The sequence below is a fragment of the Phaseolus vulgaris genome, chromosome 11, assembly GCF_000499845.2.
Source record: "Phaseolus vulgaris cultivar G19833 chromosome 11, P. vulgaris v2.0, whole genome shotgun sequence".
Lineage (NCBI taxonomy): Eukaryota > Viridiplantae > Streptophyta > Magnoliopsida > Fabales > Fabaceae > Phaseolus > Phaseolus vulgaris.
Window position 1 is genome coordinate 14,593,052 of NC_023749.2, and position 20,930 is coordinate 14,613,981.

The 20,930-nt window shown below is 35.0% G+C and overlaps 2 pseudogenes; both read right to left on the bottom strand.

Moving 5' to 3' along the window:
- Positions 1–2,036: 2,036 nt before the first annotated feature.
- On the bottom strand, positions 2,037–2,142 carry LOC137811485 (small nucleolar RNA R71; annotated as a pseudogene).
- A 5,039-nt stretch (positions 2,143–7,181) lies between these two features.
- On the bottom strand, positions 7,182–7,287 carry LOC137811492 (small nucleolar RNA R71; annotated as a pseudogene).
- Positions 7,288–20,930: the final 13,643 nt, after the last annotated feature.

The following is a 20,930-nucleotide window of genomic DNA, read 5'->3' on the forward strand; positions in this document are numbered from 1 at the left end:
TGGAGATTTGGATTAAAGATGAATGATTTGAGCCAAAAAGATAAAGATAGAAGGTCCCAGAATGGAAAAAGATGCAAAGAAAGATTGGGCTTTTTTTATGTTTTATCATTTAGCCCATTAGCGCGACACAATAAACGACCTAACCCTAGAAAACTAGGATAAATAGAGGGCTAGAGGCTCAACCTTAGGGTGCGAGATTGAGAGGAAAACACCATAGAGTGAATTGTAACCCAATTGGGAGAATGGAAGGTGATAGAAGTATGCGTGGCTAATTCTACCCCTTTGGGATTGGGAGTAATCTGCTCAAACTCTTATGTATTGAGGTGATATTTTATATATTAATATTCAGTTCTTGATTGATTATTGGTATTGTTGTTTTACTTTTAATTTTCCGTGACAAATTGAGAATCTTAAATCTGACCGGGAGGTATTTTTAGGGTTCGGACCTAAACAACAATACTTAACATATTTGAGTGCTAGGAATAGACTTGAAATGTTAATTGCTATTAAACGTCTGAGCTTCGTTCTAAGTTGTTCTTATAATTATGCGAGGGATCGATAGTTAGGGAACATTCTTAAGGATTTTATATGCGAGGAATCGATATAAATGATTTTTATACGGGCATCAATTTCAATTAAAAAACTTAATATTGACATGTTAATCAAAATACATGAGAGTGAGAGAGATGAAACCTAATCCCTATTTTTCCAATTGAAACAATTAATTCTTTGTTGTCTGTTTTCTTATTGATCATCGCCAACACAACCACTCTCAATACACTTTTAATTGTTTTGTTCTATATTTAGCGATTATTGTACTTGATAATTCACTGTTCCTTGTGGGATCGATATCCGTCCTTAGGGACAATTATTACTTCTGACAAACGCGGTGCACTTGCCGTAAAAAGTCATCAAGTTTTTGGCGCCGTTGCCGGGGAACATGTTTGATTTGTTGAGTATAATTTCCTAAATATTGTAAATATTTTAATTGTTTTGATTTGTTTTGATTTTGTTTATTTTATTTCATTATAGATTTTATTTTATTTTAATTTACAGATTTTGTGTTTTAAAAAAAAAATTGTTTTTATTTTTTTTCTTTACGTTATTTATGTTAGTTGGTTTTTATTTTTATTTTATTTTATTTTGATTTTAATTTTGTTTTGTTTTCTTAAATTTTATTTCGTTTTTTTTTTCTTATAGATTTAGTTTACGTAGTTTATTTGTAGGTAGTTTTATTTAGGTTTACGTAGTTTTTATTTATTTGTTTTAATTAATTATTTTTACGTAAGTTAGTTAGAAATTTTGTTAGTTGTTTACAATTATACTTTTCAGTTTTATTCTTGTTTAGCTTTATTTTATTTTTTTTATTTATTTTATTCCTCGTATTTATTTTTTATTTTTATGTACGTTATTTCTTGTTTTTAAGTGTTTTCTTTTATTCTGTTTTTAGTTTTGGTTTTACCTGTATATATTTTTTTTAATATTTTTGTTATTTTTCTCTTAACGTCATTTTAGTGTTTTATTTTGGTTTTTGTTTTATTTTTATTTTATTTTGCAGATTTTTTTTTTTTTATTTTACTTTTTCTTTAAAGAAAAAAAAATACTCTGTTTTTTTTTCACTAATATGTTTTAGGAAGAAAGCAACATGGTAGAAGAACAAGCACCACCTATTAAGAGGAGACTTGGAGATTATGTCATGTACCAAGGACCAAGGCATTATTCTAGTATCGCAATATCTGCTACCGCTAAGGCCTTGAAAATAAATCCTAATTTTCTCACTCTCATCATTACTCATCAATTCAAAGCAATGGATCATGAGGATCCATGTTCACATTTGTCTACATTTTATGAATTGGTGGGAACAATGGGCTTTCAATCAAGTGATCTTGAAAATGCTTATATGCGTTTGTTTTCTTTGTCATTGGCAGGAAAGGCTAAGGATTGGCTCAGATCACTTCCAAATCAGAGTCTCACTAGTTGGAAGGAGGTAGAGGAAAAATTTCTGCAAAGATTTTTTCCAATTTCTCGCTACATCAAAGCAAAGTCTGAAATTTCTATGTTCAGACAAGGAGTAGATGAATCATTCTGTGAGACATGGGAAAGATTTAAAATGTTACTTAGAAAATGCCCAAATCATGGGTTTGAAGATATTGCTCAACTGAGCATATTTTTTACCGGTCTCAGATCTAACACAAAGATGCTCCTAGATGCTGCAGCTGGCGGCACAATGATGGCTCTTGATGTAGAACAAGCGACAAGGATTATTGTTGCATTGGTGTCAACTGATTATCAAGCCCAACATGATATACAAAATACTCAGAAGGAAGGGTCGTTAGAAAATGCACTCTTGGCTCAAAATAAAATTCTGACACAGCAGATTGGGCAACTAACCGCACAAATGGCTAAATTTCCCCAACAGTTATATGTTGTGCATTCATCTCAAAGCCAGAGTCAATCAATCATGTGTGATTTTTGTGGAGGTGATCATCCTAATGGTCACTGTTCTTATCTGAACAATTCATCTGAAGTTGAGGATTCATCCATGCTTGAAAGAATGAGTAAAGTTGAAGAAGCCCTAACAAAACTTGTGATAATGGAAGAAAATAGCATGACAACGATCAGGAATATAGAGATCCAAATGGGAAAAGTGGCTAAACAATTTGAAGAAATACAAAGTGGTCAGTTTTTAGTTGACAACCAAACCAACCCAAAAGAGCATTGCAATAAGGTAATAGCTGAAAAAGAAGATGAGACTGAGGAGTTAGAGAGAGAAATGAAAAGAAGTGAGGAAGAAAAAATTAAAAATAAGGAGAGAAGTGTTCTTGAAAAAGATTTATCATATCCTCATCCTCCTTCAAAAACAGAGAAGGACAGAAAATTCTTTGACAAATTGCTCCCTAGGAATTATTTTGCAGGAAATCTGAAGCAAGATTCAACATTTGAGAGATTTCTGAAGAATAGGAGCTATATTGAAGAGAGAAATGGAGAGTTGGAGGCTAGATGCAGTATCATGACTCAAAGGGACTTGCTTCAAAATTCTAAGAACTTAGGAGGTTTTAATCTTCCCGTGTCTATAGGTGTTTTATCTGTGGACAAGGCTGCATTGTATTTAGGCGATTTGGAGGTTCAACCCACCAAGATGCAGTTGGCAAAAAGATCCATCAAAGATCCTTATCGTGTGGTTGAAGATGTTCTTGTAACGAGGAAGAATGCATACAACATGATGCAACAAAGAGAGTTGTCCATCTTGAAATAAACAGGCGTCAAGCTAGATGACGTTAAACGAGCGCTTACTGGGAGGCAACCCAGTCCACATTTTAGTTTTATGTTGTTTTATTACCTTTGCTGATTTTATTTAAAATAAAAAATAAAAAATAAAAGTAAATAAGAATAATAAAAAAAAATCCTATATGCCTCCTAATCATTTTGTAGGTTATGTATTTTTGACCTGGGGACAGGTTCTATTATTCAGGGGGCAGATCCAGCAAATGAAGTAAGACTATAGATAAAAATTTTAACAAAAAGCTGGATGATTTCTTAAGAAGAGAGGATTGAGCAAAAATATGGTTTTATCTTTCTAATTCTCTTTTCTTTTCAGTTATTTGAATTTTGTCTTATTTTATCTATTTTATTTTTCGGTTATTTTGTTTTCTGTTTATTTTCTTATTTGTTTAGTTTGTTTATATTGCTTATTTTGAATAAATTTCTTATTAGTTTGGTAATTTTAAGTCTTGAATTATCTTTCTTGACTAAATTTCAGTTTTAATTTGTTTGTTTTCTAGTTTATTTTTTTTTTCAAATAAAAAAGAACTAGAATATTAATTTTGAATTGTGGAAAAAAGAATTTGTGTTTAAATATTAAATAGTGAGATGAATTAGACACAGGTTAGAAAAGAAAATATGATTGAATCCCAATTCAAATGTAGTTAAAATATGATACATGAAAAGTTAACAGGATGATTGATTATGACAGATAATGACAAGACAAAAAGGAATGAGACCATTTAAACCAAGTGAGTGTGTGAACCTGAAACAGTTTTGAGAGTTTTACTGATGATTTGACAGTTGTGGTTGCTTAATTTTTATTTTTGTTGCATCATAAAAGAGCATGAAGATGATTGAGGCATTTGTTTGTGTTAATTAGGAGCCAGGACCAAAAAGCCAACCTTTATATTAGAATTCCATTTTTTTTTATCCCCTTTGGGCCAAGAATCTTTTTGTTAATATTGCACCTTAACCTTTATTGATATAATTTCCTACCCTTTAGCATGTTTAAGGAATGAGAACATAGATGCAATACATATAGAAAAGGGAATGGTTGGTTCTGATTGTGAAAGTCAAAAAGTTGAAAATAGGAAGAATCTTTTCCTATTATTGAAAAGAAAAAAAAAAGGAACAGAAGAAGAAAAATAAATAGAAAAGAAAGATAGAAAAATTTCATGAAAATCATGAAAAGTCAAAAAGAAAATGAGGGAAAAGGTGACATCGAAAGAAAGTGGTAATTAGATAACATATATGTTCTCTATAATTGAATTGTAGATATGTTCTTCTTCTTTAATATGTGCATTTTGTTATCTAAGAAAAACCAATATTTTTTGGAAGCCCAGCCTCATTACAACCCTGGAAAAGACCTCAAGATTCATGTTTCTAATATGTTTGTGATTTGAAGATGAAATGAAAAGCAACTGTGATTTGTTATGATTCAGTGAAAATAGAGAGAAACAAACACTTACCTGTGAGCATATGAGAAAATATTCCTTGATGAATTGTCATTTATTTGTTTTGATTTGATCCTGGAAATTGATTGTGTCTATAATTTTCTATATTTGAATTTGGAAGCATCATAAGTTTCTAATTTGATCTGTTGTTTAGTGAATTAAGCTGTTTGATATTTAAATTCAAATATATTCATTTACTTTGCTTGAGGACAAGCAAGATTCTAAGTTGGGGAGAGTGATAAGTGTCTAATTTCAGTAATATTTCATATTAAAATATAGGCACTTATGAGGATTTATTGCTAATTTACATATAAAATAATCCCTAATTTATGAATTTATACCTTTTTACATTTTTTATGATCTTTATTTGAATAAGAGTATTTTATTCCCAAATTTGGTGTTAATTGCAGATTTCTAAGGAAGATTGGAGATTTGGATTAAAGATGAATGATTTGAGCCAAAAAGATAAAGATAGAAGGTCCCAGAATGGAAAAAGATGCAAAGAAAGATTGGGCTTTTTTTATGTTTTATCATTTAGCCCATTAGCGCGACACAATAAACGACCTAACCCTAGAAAACTAGGATAAATAGAGGGCTAGAGGCTCAACCTTAGGGTGCGAGATTGAGAGGAAAACACCATAGAGTGAATTGTAACCCAATTGGGAGAATGGAAGGTGATAGAAGTATGCGTGGCTAATTCTACCCCTTTGGGATTGGGAGTAATCTGCTCAAACTCTTATGTATTGAGGTGATATTTTATATATTAATATTCAGTTCTTGATTGATTATTGGTATTGTTGTTTTACTTTTAATTTTCCGTGACAAATTGAGAATCTTAAATCTGACCGGGAGGTATTTTTAGGGTTCGGACCTAAACAACAATACTTAACATATTTGAGTGCTAGGAATAGACTTGAAATGTTAATTGCTATTAAACGTCTGAGCTTCGTTCTAAGTTGTTCTTATAATTATGCGAGGGATCGATAGTTAGGGAACATTCTTAAGGATTTTATATGCGAGGAATCGATATAAATGATTTTTATACGGGCATCAATTTCAATTAAAAAACTTAATATTGACATGTTAATCAAAATACATGAGAGTGAGAGAGATGAAACCTAATCCCTATTTTTCCAATTGAAACAATTAATTCTTTGTTGTCTGTTTTCTTATTGATCATCGCCAACACAACCACTCTCAATACACTTTTAATTGTTTTGTTCTATATTTAGCGATTATTGTACTTGATAATTCACTGTTCCTTGTGGGATCGATATCCGTCCTTAGGGACAATTATTACTTCTGACAAACGCGGTGCACTTGCCGTAAAAAGTCATCAAGTTTTTGGCGCCGTTGCCGGGGAACATGTTTGATTTGTTGAGTATAATTTCCTAAATATTGTAAATATTTTAATTGTTTTGATTTGTTTTGATTTTGTTTATTTTATTTCATTATAGATTTTATTTTATTTTAATTTACAGATTTTGTGTTTTAAAAAAAAAATTGTTTTTATTTTTTTTCTTTACGTTATTTATGTTAGTTGGTTTTTATTTTTATTTTATTTTATTTTGATTTTAATTTTGTTTTGTTTTCTTAAATTTTATTTCGTTTTTTTTTTCTTATAGATTTAGTTTACGTAGTTTATTTGTAGGTAGTTTTATTTAGGTTTACGTAGTTTTTATTTATTTGTTTTAATTAATTATTTTTACGTAAGTTAGTTAGAAATTTTGTTAGTTGTTTACAATTATACTTTTCAGTTTTATTCTTGTTTAGCTTTATTTTATTTTTTTTATTTATTTTATTCCTCGTATTTATTTTTTATTTTTATGTACGTTATTTCTTGTTTTTAAGTGTTTTCTTTTATTCTGTTTTTAGTTTTGGTTTTACCTGTATATATTTTTTTTAATATTTTTGTTATTTTTCTCTTAACGTCATTTTAGTGTTTTATTTTGGTTTTTGTTTTATTTTTATTTTATTTTGCAGATTTTTTTTTTTTTTTTTTTTACTTTTTCTTTAAAGAAAAAAAAATACTCTGTTTTTTTTTCACTAATATGTTTTAGGAAGAAAGCAACATGGTAGAAGAACAAGCACCACCTATTAAGAGGAGACTTGGAGATTATGTCATGTACCAAGGACCAAGGCATTATTCTAGTATCGCAATATCTGCTACCGCTAAGGCCTTGAAAATAAATCCTAATTTTCTCACTCTCATCATTACTCATCAATTCAAAGCAATGGATCATGAGGATCCATGTTCACATTTGTCTACATTTTATGAATTGGTGGGAACAATGGGCTTTCAATCAAGTGATCTTGAAAATGCTTATATGCGTTTGTTTTCTTTGTCATTGGCAGGAAAGGCTAAGGATTGGCTCAGATCACTTCCAAATCAGAGTCTCACTAGTTGGAAGGAGGTAGAGGAAAAATTTCTGCAAAGATTTTTTCCAATTTCTCGCTACATCAAAGCAAAGTCTGAAATTTCTATGTTCAGACAAGGAGTAGATGAATCATTCTGTGAGACATGGGAAAGATTTAAAATGTTACTTAGAAAATGCCCAAATCATGGGTTTGAAGATATTGCTCAACTGAGCATATTTTTTACCGGTCTCAGATCTAACACAAAGATGCTCCTAGATGCTGCAGCTGGCAGCACAATGATGGCTCTTGATGTAGAACAAGCGACAAGGATTATTGTTGCATTGGTGTCAACTGATTATCAAGCCCAACATGATATACAAAATACTCAGAAGGAAGGGTCGTTAGAAAATGCACTCTTGGCTCAAAATAAAATTCTGACACAGCAGATTGGGCAACTAACCGCACAAATGGCTAAATTTCCCCAACAGTTATATGTTGTGCATTCATCTCAAAGCCAGAGTCAATCAATCATGTGTGATTTTTGTGGAGGTGATCATCCTAATGGTCACTGTTCTTATCTGAACAATTCATCTGAAGTTGAGGATTCATCCATGCTTGAAAGAATGAGTAAAGTTGAAGAAGCCCTAACAAAACTTGTGATAATGGAAGAAAATAGCATGACAACGATCAGGAATATAGAGATCCAAATGGGAAAAGTGGCTAAACAATTTGAAGAAATACAAAGTGGTCAGTTTTTAGTTGACAACCAAACCAACCCAAAAGAGCATTGCAATAAGGTAATAGCTGAAAAAGAAGATGAGACTGAGGAGTTAGAGAGAGAAATGAAAAGAAGTGAGGAAGAAAAAATTAAAAATAAGGAGAGAAGTGTTCTTGAAAAAGATTTATCATATCCTCATCCTCCTTCAAAAACAGAGAAGGACAGAAAATTCTTTGACAAATTGCTCCCTAGGAATTATTTTGCAGGAAATCTGAAGCAAGATTCAACATTTGAGAGATTTCTGAAGAATAGGAGCTATATTGAAGAGAGAAATGGAGAGTTGGAGGCTAGATGCAGTATCATGACTCAAAGGGACTTGCTTCAAAATTCTAAGAACTTAGGAGGTTTTAATCTTCCCGTGTCTATAGGTGTTTTATCTGTGGACAAGGCTGCATTGTATTTAGGCGATTTGGAGGTTCAACCCACCAAGATGCAGTTGGCAAAAAGATCCATCAAAGATCCTTATCGTGTGGTTGAAAATGTTCTTGTAACGAGGAAGAATGCATACAACATGATGCAACAAAGAGAGTTGTCCATCTTGAAATAAACAGGCGTCAAGCTAGATGACGTTAAACGAGCGCTTACTGGGAGGCAACCCAGTCCACATTTTAGTTTTATGTTGTTTTATTACCTTTGCTGATTTTATTTAAAATAAAAAATAAAAAATAAAAGTAAATAAGAATAATAAAAAAAATCCTATATGCCTCCTAATCATTTTGTAGGTTATGTATTTTTGACCTGGGGACAGGTTCTATTATTCAGGGGGCAGATCCAGCAAATGAAGTAAGACTATAGATAAAAATTTTAACAAAAAGCTGGATGATTTCTTAAGAAGAGAGGATTGAGCAAAAATATGGTTTTATCTTTCTAATTCTCTTTTCTTTTCAGTTATTTGAATTTTGTCTTATTTTATCTATTTTATTTTTCGGTTATTTTGTTTTCTGTTTATTTTCTTATTTGTTTAGTTTGTTTATATTGCTTATTTTGAATAAATTTCTTATTAGTTTGGTAATTTTAAGTCTTGAATTATCTTTCTTGACTAAATTTCAGTTTTAATTTGTTTGTTTTCTAGTTTATTTTTTTTTTCAAATAAAAAAGAACTAGAATATTAATTTTGAATTGTGGAAAAAAGAATTTGTGTTTAAATATTAAATAGTGAGATGAATTAGACACAGGTTAGAAAAGAAAATATGATTGAATCCCAATTCAAATGTAGTTAAAATATGATACATGAAAAGTTAACAGGATGATTGATTATGACAGATAATGACAAGACAAAAAGGAATGAGACCATTTAAACCAAGTGAGTGTGTGAACCTGAAACAGTTTTGAGAGTTTTACTGATGATTTGACAGTTGTGGTTGCTTAATTTTTATTTTTGTTGCATCATAAAAGAGCATGAAGATGATTGAGGCATTTGTTTGTGTTAATTAGGAGCCAGGACCAAAAAGCCAACCTTTATATTAGAATTCCATTTTTTTTTATCCCCTTTGGGCCAAGAATCTTTTTGTTAATATTGCACCTTAACCTTTATTGATATAATTTCCTACCCTTTAGCATGTTTAAGGAAGGAGAACATAGATGCAATACATATAGAAAAGGGAATGGTTGGTTCTGATTGTGAAAGTCAAAAAGTTGAAAATAGGAAGAATCTTTTCCTATTATTGAAAAGAAAAAAAAAAGGAACAGAAGAAGAAAAATAAATAGAAAAGAAAGATAGAAAAATTTCATGAAAATCATGAAAAGTCAAAAAGAAAATGAGGGAAAAGGTGACATCGAAAGAAAGTGGTAATTAGATAACATATATGTTCTCTATAATTGAATTGTAGATATGTTCTTCTTCTTTAATATGTGCATTTTGTTATCTAAGAAAAACCAATATTTTTTGGAAGCCCAGCCTCATTACAACCCTGGAAAAGACCTCAAGATTCATGTTTCTAATATGTTTGTGATTTGAAGATGAAATGAAAAGCAACTGTGATTTGTTATGATTCAGTGAAAATAGAGAGAAACAAACACTTACCTGTGAGCATATGAGAAAATATTCCTTGATGAATTGTCATTTATTTGTTTTGATTTGATCCTGGAAATTGATTGTGTCTATAATTTTCTATATTTGAATTTGGAAGCATCATAAGTTTCTAATTTGATCTGTTGTTTAGTGAATTAAGCTGTTTGATATTTAAATTCAAATATATTCATTTACTTTGCTTGAGGACAAGCAAGATTCTAAGTTGGGGAGAGTGATAAGTGTCTAATTTCAGTAATATTTCATATTAAAATATAGGCACTTATGAGGATTTATTGCTAATTTACATATAAAATAATCCCTAATTTATGAATTTATACCTTTTTACATTTTTTATGATCTTTATTTGAATAAGAGTATTTTATTCCCAAATTTGGTGTTAATTGCAGATTTCTAAGGAAGATTGGAGATTTGGATTAAAGATGAATGATTTGAGCCAAAAAGATAAAGATAGAAGGTCCCAGAATGGAAAAAGATGCAAAGAAAGATTGGGCTTTTTTATGTTTTATCATTTAGCCCATTAGCGCGACACAATAAACGACCTAACCCTAGAAAACTAGGATAAATAGAGGGCTAGAGGCTCAACCTTAGGGTGCGAGATTGAGAGGAAAACACCATAGAGTGAATTGTAACCCAATTGGGAGAATGGAAGGTGATAGAAGTATGCGTGGCTAATTCTACCCCTTTGGGATTGGGAGTAATCTGCTCAAACTCTTATGTATTGAGGTGATATTTTATATATTAATATTCAGTTCTTGATTGATTATTGGTATTGTTGTTTTACTTTTAATTTTCCGTGACAAATTGAGAATCTTAAATCTGACCGGGAGGTATTTTTAGGGTTCGGACCTAAACAACAATACTTAACATATTTGAGTGCTAGGAATAGACTTGAAATGTTAATTGCTATTAAACGTCTGAGCTTCGTTCTAAGTTGTTCTTATAATTATGCGAGGGATCGATAGTTAGGGAACATTCTTAAGGATTTTATATGCGAGGAATCGATATAAATGATTTTTATACGGGCATCAATTTCAATTAAAAAACTTAATATTGACATGTTAATCAAAATACATGAGAGTGAGAGAGATGAAACCTAATCCCTATTTTTCCAATTGAAACAATTAATTCTTTGTTGTCTGTTTTCTTATTGATCATCGCCAACACAACCACTCTCAATACACTTTTAATTGTTTTGTTCTATATTTAGCGATTATTGTACTTGATAATTCACTGTTCCTTGTGGGATCGATATCCGTCCTTAGGGACAATTATTACTTCTGACAAACGCGGTGCACTTGCCGTAAAAAGTCATCACCTACACCTTGTATTTTCAAGTTTAATTGAGTAAGGTTATGCTGCCATTTTTGTGCACAAGCTTTACTTCTCCTAGAAATCTAGGCTCTAAACTTCAATCCTTTCACCTTCTCCCTTGAGCTGGCCGAACCACTCAAACACCATACTCATCATGCACCTACAAGGCCAACACAACTCCTAGGAGGGTCTTGATCATCTCACCCATTGCTTCCGCACCTTATTTTCTACTTTGATTCAAGAAGAACACATGAAAATGCCATCACATGGGGTATTTGAAAATCTGTGATGTTATAAGAGAATGACTCTGATGGGAAAAGGTAAGGAATACAAATGAAGAAGACGGGGTTTGTTGGTTACTTTCTAATGGGGGCTTGGGGATGATGATGGGCTATCAATTGATAGTAGGTGAAGGGAAGCAATGAACTTAGTAGAGAGATATTGACAAAACTAGTGGTAGGATGTTTGGGTGGGTTTGGTTGTAGTTGTAGCTTGTAGAGTGATAGGTCGGTTTTTGTGGTTGAAGGCGATGTTAGGGATGGAGAAATCTGTCTTATTAGGTCCTAGGGTACACAACCCTTCAATACCCAACATTACATTAGCTCTTTCGATGGGTAACAAGAAAAAATGAATGGTAAAAGTTGAAGTTTGTAGTGAAATGTCAACTGATGGACATATGCATTGGCAATGGATAAAGGTGCCATTGCCAACCATCACTGATAGGGATTGACTAAGTTTAATGGGTAGGTGGAGGTGGTGAGCAATATGGGGTTATAATATATTATGGGAGTTGTCATAGTTAATAAGAATAATTATCGGAAGGTTGTGAATTATTCCAGTGAATTTCAGGGTTTGGAGAGATGTATTACCGTATAGGGTAAGTGGTGATAAATGAAAATGTATGGTAACCGGGAACTCGATAGTGGGGGATGGTTCCTCCAAAGGTTCCAAGGGTGGTTCTGGATCATCCAAAAGTAATAGGAACCGAGAATGTGAGCATTTGTGTCCTGGGATAAACTTTTCATCGCAAATATAACATAAACTTAGTGTGATGCTCTTGTAGTTGAGTTGGTGTGAGGCGTTTAATGGGTAGGGGATTCTGTGGGTGGTAGGTTGGATTGGTTCTTGTGGTTGATGATTGGAAAGAATTATTGGTGGGGTTGGAGTTGTGAGGTTGAAAGTGCGTGGGACTCTGGTTTTGAAATCAGGATGTTTATCTTCAATTATTTTGGCGAGGCTGATGACTTGGGATATTGAGTACGGGTTAAGAATGGACAATTCTTTGCGAATATTTGGGTAAAGACCTTAAGATGAAGCAGTTCATAATAACATCTGGGATGAGACCCACCATGCAGTTACAGAGTTTTTCAAAATGTGATTAATATTCTGTTATCGTGGTGAGCTGTTGTAGTTTGAAGAGTGATGTTTGATGGTTGGTGTATGTTGAAAGCCCAAATTTGGAGTTCAAGGATGCGAGTGAAGGATACCCAATCTATGACAATGTTTTTCTGGTGCAACCATTTAAACAAGTTGAGTGTTTTGCCCTTCATGTGAAAAGTGTCCATAGATATCAGTTAATCAATGAGAATATGATAAAATGAGAAGTATTGTTCGACTTGAAATAACCATTTGAAGGGATCTAAGCCCTCAAAAGAAGGCCAATTGCAACTTAGGTGGTTTAATATGGGGAAATGATGGTTGTTGGTATTAGTGATGTTTGTTAGGGTTAAGAATGGTCTGTGAATGGGTAGGGAAGGGCGTTGTAGTTGTGGGTGTTGGGATAAAAGGGATTTCTTCGTTCGGGAAAAATGGTGAGGGTGGACTGGATGGAGTTGTTTCTAGCTTCCATGGTGGTTTGACCGTTCTAGTTTTCAACCAGTTGGAATTTAATTGCCGAGAGACATTTCTGGATGGAATTCAGTGTGTCCTCTAGATTTTTTGTTTGGAATTTGGGAGACATGGTAAGGGCAAAAGAAAACACCAATGATAAGTTTTTGCCACAATCAGACTAAAACCTAAAAGCTAAGGAAGATAACATTATAGGGTAACAAAATTCTTATATCCTATTCATTAAAGGTAACAATACTGAAATAGGGTTTGAAAGAGTCATAATGAGCTTTATCTTTGTACACAACATTACATTAAAAATTAAAAATTGAAAACAATTAAATCAAACAATCACATAGGCCATTAAACTAGGACGTCTGTCATTCATTTAGACTTATTAATATGACGTTTTGGCTTATTGGTAGATCGTGTATTTAGGAGCTGTTACTGAACCTTGGCTTGCACACATAGCACTTTAAAAGAAAGAGAAGCCTAAGGTCTAAAGGGGTTATTCACCAACCTTTAATGCATGGAATGTTATAATGAAACTCCTATTTTGATTGATGAACATCCAAAATATTTATGCTATTTCACCTAAAATTATTTCTGTTTTCTTACTTGTTAACAAAGACAAGTAGAATTTAAGTTGGATTATTGGCTATAATAAAATATAAGTTACCTTAGGCTGATGATTTTAAAGTTAATTGTTCAATTATTTTTATATATTTAAATATATAATACTTGTATTAAGTAAAAAGATTGAAAATATCAAAAGCACAGACTGCACAACCAATGAATGAAAGTTTGAAGAATGTTGGAGCCAACATATGCACATGTTGGAAACAATTTTGGCGACGAGGGAAGATGTTGAACGGGCAATTATTCAGTAACAATTTTGGTGATGACAACCTTAATTATTCTTTAAACAGAAACTTAATTAGGTGCACTACATGGGAACTTTTGGTTAATCAAAAATCAAGTTTCTATGCCAACCTCTAATGCATCAATTATTAGAATTAACTCCAACTTTAATTAATGAACAACACCCGAAGCAGTTATGACACTTAAATTTATCCTGCTAATGGATGTAAGAGTGTCAATTACCGTATATTCAATATATATATATATATATATATATATATATATATATATATGATTAACTAGGAAGATAAGATTCATGCAGTAAAAAGAAAAAGAAATTTGCTACATGAAAAAACAAGTTGAAAAAAGAATATTAATAAATATATCAAGCAAAATTTTAAGGTAATGTAAAATAAGAGATAATGTAAAGTTTGTAAACAAAATTACGGTGAAACTACTTTCAAAATAAAAGTCTTCGAGATTCATCTCAAGTGTTTAAGAGTTTCAATGAAATGATTGATAATAATTTCTCTCATAACATGTTAATAAATAAAATTTTAACATTTTTATTTAATCTTATTTAATGTTTATATTTATACAAATCTCAATAATGTTTTATATAAAATTAAAAAAAGGTGTGGACGATAAAAAAAATATATTTAACATGAAAGACTTACGGTTGCGGTACGTTTTTTTATATTAACATTTAATTACTGTTAATATAATTTAATAAATATGTATAACGGATGAAGCTATTCATGCTGCTACACGAGTTATTTACAAGTTAAAACTAAAAATAAAAATCCAAAAACATGTTGTCATGAAATTTATAAAATATAATTTTCAAAAATAAATTTCATAAAATATTAAGAATATATTAAATTTCTCTAGGTAAATTTAGTATTATGTTCAAAATATTACCTATATCAGTAGGTAAATTCATAATTATCTTCAAATTATCACTCACAAATCCACAAATTTTACACAAATATTTTTTATTTTATCATAAATTTATATGTATTTACTATTTAATATATAATAATAATAAAAATAACAAAGTATGAAAGTCTCTGTGTTTTCTATAAGTAATTCTCTTATTTTAAGTGAAAATCATATATTTTCAAATAAACATATGCCTTAAAATACGAGACATACATTTTAATAATATTTAACAGTATAAAGTTAATTTTATTATTATCTATACCTATACATAATTTTTTTTGATTATAATTGTTTTTATTACACAAATATTTTTTTATTTTATTATAAATTTATATGTATTTATTATTTAATGTACTACCAGATGGCCGAGAAGTCACTAGCCGACAAGGTTAACAACCAAATACGTAATTAGACGAGAATAAACTAGGTTAAGTGCAAAACATGATTATGGTGCAATTGGGCCTCCAACTGGACTCAAAAGTAGGCTCATAACAGTCAGAGCCCATCCATAGTAGTATAGATAGAGGAAGAGGCACAACACTCGAGGTAACTATTCACTCCCTATTCCTTTGATACTTAACTCTCGAACTGACTTGATCGTCGAAGTGTCTTCGCAGGCACACCCCCCATCGTGTTCAAATTAAAGCCCAACTGAGAGACCGGAAAGACGAGAAGACTGCAACAAGAAGAAGTGTTTTGCAAGGTTCTAGCTTTGTATGAACATTCTGGCACCCACCGTGGGGCCAAAAGGAAACCCGCGAAATATCCACATGGTAACTACGAGAAACATGACGGGCAACGACAAGAATGCGCAAGAGGAAACTAGTCACCCAGATCCTATGACACTAATCTTTAAGATACAGAAGGAGATGGAATTGTTAAAAAAGAAAAGCAAAGAAAAGATTAGAGGAATAAAGCGAAGGAGTGAAGAAGAGATGGAAGCTTTGAGAAAGGAGAATGCCCGAATGAAACAAAGGCTCGCTGAGAAGTTAGACATCCCGGAAGCAGTGGGTGACATCCCCCCGGGTGATAACGCGAACACGGATGTACATGAGGTTGGGAGTTCATATCAAGAAAATATCAGGCCGACCTCAACTAACGCATTAGGAACGGCTCCCCGAAGAAACCCCTTTGTCGAAACCATCCTTGAAGTTCCTTTTCCGGGAACTTGGAACAATCCAACGTTGGATAAATATGATGGAACCACGAACCTAGATGAACATGTGAACGCGTACCTGACCCAGGTTGGCTTGCACACAGCAGAAGACGCGCTATGGTGTCGAATATTTCCCACCTCTCTTAAGGGAGCTGCCTTAAGCTGGTTCACCCGACTACCGGCTCAGTCCATAGATTGTTTTGACACACTTGCAACTAAGTTCGGAGCTCAGTTCACTACCACCTGACCACACCACCTCACTTCGATCGCCTTAGTGAACATTCGACAAGAAAAGTCGGAGTCCTTGAGAGCCTTTATGGACAGATTTAGCAAGACGGCTTTGGACATACGGAACCTAAGTCCCGAAGTGGCGATGCACCAAATGGTAACCGCACTAAAGCCGAGATTGTTTTCAGATAGTTTATGCATGCAGCCGGCTGCGACAGAAAGAATTCTGAAACAAATCTCGGACACCTGATGAACCCGAAAGGAGGAGAGATAGGAACAAACCGACGCAATTCGGGAAGCCTAGAGACTTTCCCAAAGAACCACGTTTTACCTGTTACACTCCCCTGACAGCCGAAAGATCAAGAGTCATGGAAGAAGCACTCAATGTCGATCTTCTTAGAGCACCGAGCAGAACCCCCACCTCGCAGAGTGCGGATCAGACCAAGCATTGTCGGTACCATCGCAATTTTGGGCACACTACGGAAGATTGCTGGACCCTGAAAGAAAAGATCGAAGAACTCATACAAGCGGGCCATTTGCGATGTTTCGTCCAAACAAGTCATGAAGATGGAAAAATCGGGACAAATGTCGGAAAGAAGAAAGAAGTACGTAGGAACACCACAAGGAACGAACAACGGGACCGAGAAGACCGAGAAAGAAGAGACCGTCGAGGAGCCATGCCCATATGGGGGTAATAAACACAATTGTCGGGGGTTTCGCATGGGGAGGTACGACATCGTCCTCCCAAAAAATGCACCTCCGAGCAGTCATCTCTGTATACTCAATCAACAGGAGTAATAAGTGAGACCTACCGCCCATGCTTTTCACAAATGCAGACTTCAGAAATATAAACCCAAGACACGACGACCCCATGGTGGTCACTATTGAAGTAGCCAACTTTGTCATCATGAAAACTCTAATAGACCAAGGAAGCTCGGTGGATATCTTGTATTGGAAAACCTTCAGGAAAATGGGCATATCAGATGACGACATTGTCCAATATGATGAGCAAGTTATTGGTTTTGCAGGACAGAAGGTCAACACTAGAGGATACATCGACTTAGACACCAAATTCGGAGAAGGAAACCGAGACTGTTGGATAATCAAGATTAGGTACTTATTAGTCGATGCCGAAACATCTTATAATATCTTAATCGGACGATCCTCCCTCAATAAGTTGGGGGCCACAGTCTCGACCCCTCACTTGGCCATGAAGTTCCCAACCGACAATCCAAGTCGAGGCCGAGAGGTGGTCACCCTACACGCTGACCAGAAAACTGCAAGAGAATATTACGCTGCAAGTTTGAAGATTCTTCCACTGTCGAGACCTGCCCAGAGGGCCGAGGTTCATCATATGTTCCTAGGTGATGACTTGGACCCAAGATTAAACGACGAACCTCAGGTGGAGTCGAAGGAAGAGGTGGTTCCATATCAGGTAGGACGGGAAGGGCAAAATACGCAATTAAGATCGACCTTAGGAGATGAGGAGAAGAACATCACCACAACTGTTCTATTTAAAAACATAGACCTGTTCGCATGGTCGGCGGCCAACATGCCGGGTATAGACCCTCAAATAATTTCTCACAAATTATCGATCTGTAAAGAAGCCAGACCAATAGCCTAGAAAAAGATAAAGTTGGTTGGAGAAAAGGGGCAGATAGCCAAGGAGGAAACCCGAAAACTCCTAGATGCTGGTTTCATCCGAGAAGTACATTACACTACGTGGCTGACAAACATAGTTTTGGTTCAAAAGAATAATGGAAAATGGTGGATGTGCACTGATTATACTCATCTTAACTGAGCCTTCCCTAAGGATGCCTACCCACTACCAAGCATTGACTGATTGGTGGACGGGGCGACCGACCATAAAGTGTTAAGTTTTCTTGACGCATACTCCGGATACAACCAAACACGCATGAATCCGGCAGTACGGGAAAAGACAGCTTTCATTACCGACAAAGCCAACTTCTGCTATGAAGTCATGCCTTTCGGCCTAAAGAACGCTGGAGCAACCTATCAAAGGTTGATGGACCGAATGTTCTGAGATCAGATTGGGAGAACTACGGAAGTGTATGTTGATGACATAATCATAAAATCCGATAGCGTTGAGCAACACGCGAATGACTTAGCCGAGGTTTTCCAACAGATAAGGAAATACAATATGCGTCTTAACCTAGAGAAATGTGTGTTCGGAGTTGAAGGAGGCAAGTTCCTAGGCTTTATGTTGACAAGCCGAGGAATCAAGGCAAATCCGGATAAGTGTCGAGCCCTAGAGACTATGAGAAGTCCGGGTAACCTGAAAGAGGTCCAATGGTTAGTAGGAAGGTTGACATCATTGTCCAGGTTCATGCCTAGATTAACAGACAAGATCAGACGAATTTTGAAGCTTATGAAGAAAGCAGAGAGGTTCACATGGAACGAAAGTTGTGAAGAGGCTTTCCAAGCCGTAAAGCGGACATTACCACAACCGCCCATTCTGAGCAAACCTGCCCAGGGGATACCTTTGCTGGTTTACTTGGCCGCATCGTCGGAAGCCGTAATCGCCGCTGTTGTACAAGGCAAAACAGAGCAAAAACCAGTTTACTTCGTAAGTCGAGTGTTGCAAGATGCCGAAACTAGATATCAAGTAATTGAGAAAGTAGTTTTAGCTCTCGTTCACGCTTCCAGAAGACTCTGGCAATACTTTCAAAGCCACGAGATCATAGTGCGAACTCTTCCCAATCAATAAGATACTACAGAAACCCGAGTTGGCCGGAAGGATGATTGGTTGGTCAGTCGAGTTATCTGAGTTCAGTATCAAGTATGAACCACAAGGACCTATCAAGTCCCAATGCTTGGTAGATTTCACCTCAGAGTTGCAACAATGCCAAGAGCCCGAAACCACATGGACACTGCATGTCGATGGCTCTTCGAGGAAGAAAGGAGGAAGAGCCGGAATCGTTCTAGAAGGACCATAGAACATACAAATTGAGCAGTCGTTACGTTTCAGATTCCAAACATCCAACAACCAAGCAGAATACGAAGCACTCATCGCTGGATTATTATTGGCTAAAGACGTGGGAGCCCGAAAGGTGGAATGTAAGACAAATTCACAGCTTATGGTCGGACTATCAATGGAAATTACCAAATTAAGGATCCCTTACTCTTGAAGTACTATCACAAAGTTGTTAACATCATTAGCCAGTTCCAAAGTGTCGTCGTAAGCCATGTGAAACGACAAGACAACCTCAGGGCCGGCACTCTGTCAAAACTGGCTACCGCTAAGACGAAAGGTCGACATGCCACCGTCATCCTGCAAACTTTATAAACTTCATCAGTCCCCGTCGGAGAATGCATGGTAACAGAGCAAGGAGAGGAAGATTGGGTATCCGACATGAAAAAAGTAGTTAAAGACCGGGAAGAAGGGAAAGAAAACCATGATCTGTCTCTTGCAAAAAAAGCTTCCCGTTTTGTCATGATAGGGGAAGATTTATATAAAAGAGGGTTCTCTACCACACTACTCAAGTGCGTTTCGAAAGTAGAGGCCGAATACGTTTTGCAAGAATTGCATCAAGGAGCATGCGGCTTAAATTCCGGAGCACGAACAATGGCAACTGGAGTCCTGAGGGTTGGATACTACTGGCCGACACTAAGAACCGATTGCGCTGATTTTGTGAAAAAATACGTAAGTTGCCAAGAGCACAACCCACTAATCCACCTTCACCCCCACAATCTCCAAAGCATTAACTCTCCCTGGCCGTTTGCTTTATGGGGGATGGATATAGTAGGCCCCTTCCCGCCAGCAACTGGACAAAGGAAGTTCTTGTTGGTAGTAGTCGATTATTTTACAATGTGGATAGAAGCATAACCCCTCGCAAGTATCACGGCTCGACAAGTCTAGAGATTTGTATGGAAAGACATCGTTTGCAGGTTTGGAATCCCACATACCATCATCACGGACAACGGAAGACAGTTCACATATCGAAAGTTGGCCGAATTCTATGAAAGCTTGGGCATTCGCCACAAGACAAGCTCTGTAGAACACCCACAAACTAATGGCCAAGCTAAATCCGCCAACAAAGTCAACTTGAATGAATTGAAGAAAAGACTCAGCAGTGCAAAAGGTAAGTGAGTAGAAGAGCTCGTAGAAGTTCTCTGGGCCTATCAGTGTACTCCCCATTCGGCAACTGGGGAAACCCTATACAACCTCACTTACAGCACAGAGGACATGCTTCCAGTAGAATTCGGAGAACCGACAATCTGAAGAGGACTCCATGACCTGAAGGTGAACGAAGAGTTCCTCAGAACAGAGTTGGACTTACTCCAGAAATCGTGTGACAAGGCCAAGATAAGAGAAGAAGCTTGTAAATGGATAGTACCAAGAAGGTAAAATTCAAAGACTAAACCTGAAGCATTCCAAAAGGGAGATCTGGTCTGGAGGATGAAGGAGAAGCCCGCAAGATCCCAGTAGAAGCAAAGTTCAACACAAATTGGGAGGGTCCCTTCAAAATCAAAGAAAACCTCTAGAACGACGCGTATCACTTAGAATAGTTGAATGGCTGAGAGGTTCCAAGGACGTGGAACGCCAAACATTTGAAAATGCATTTTAGCTGATATGTATCATAGGTGTACTCTTTCCTACCTTCAATCTTTTTTCCCGAAGGTTCTTCTTTCCCAAGGGGTTTGTGATTGAAGAAGGTTTTAACGAGGCACCACATTTAACGGAATCAAACTTATCAG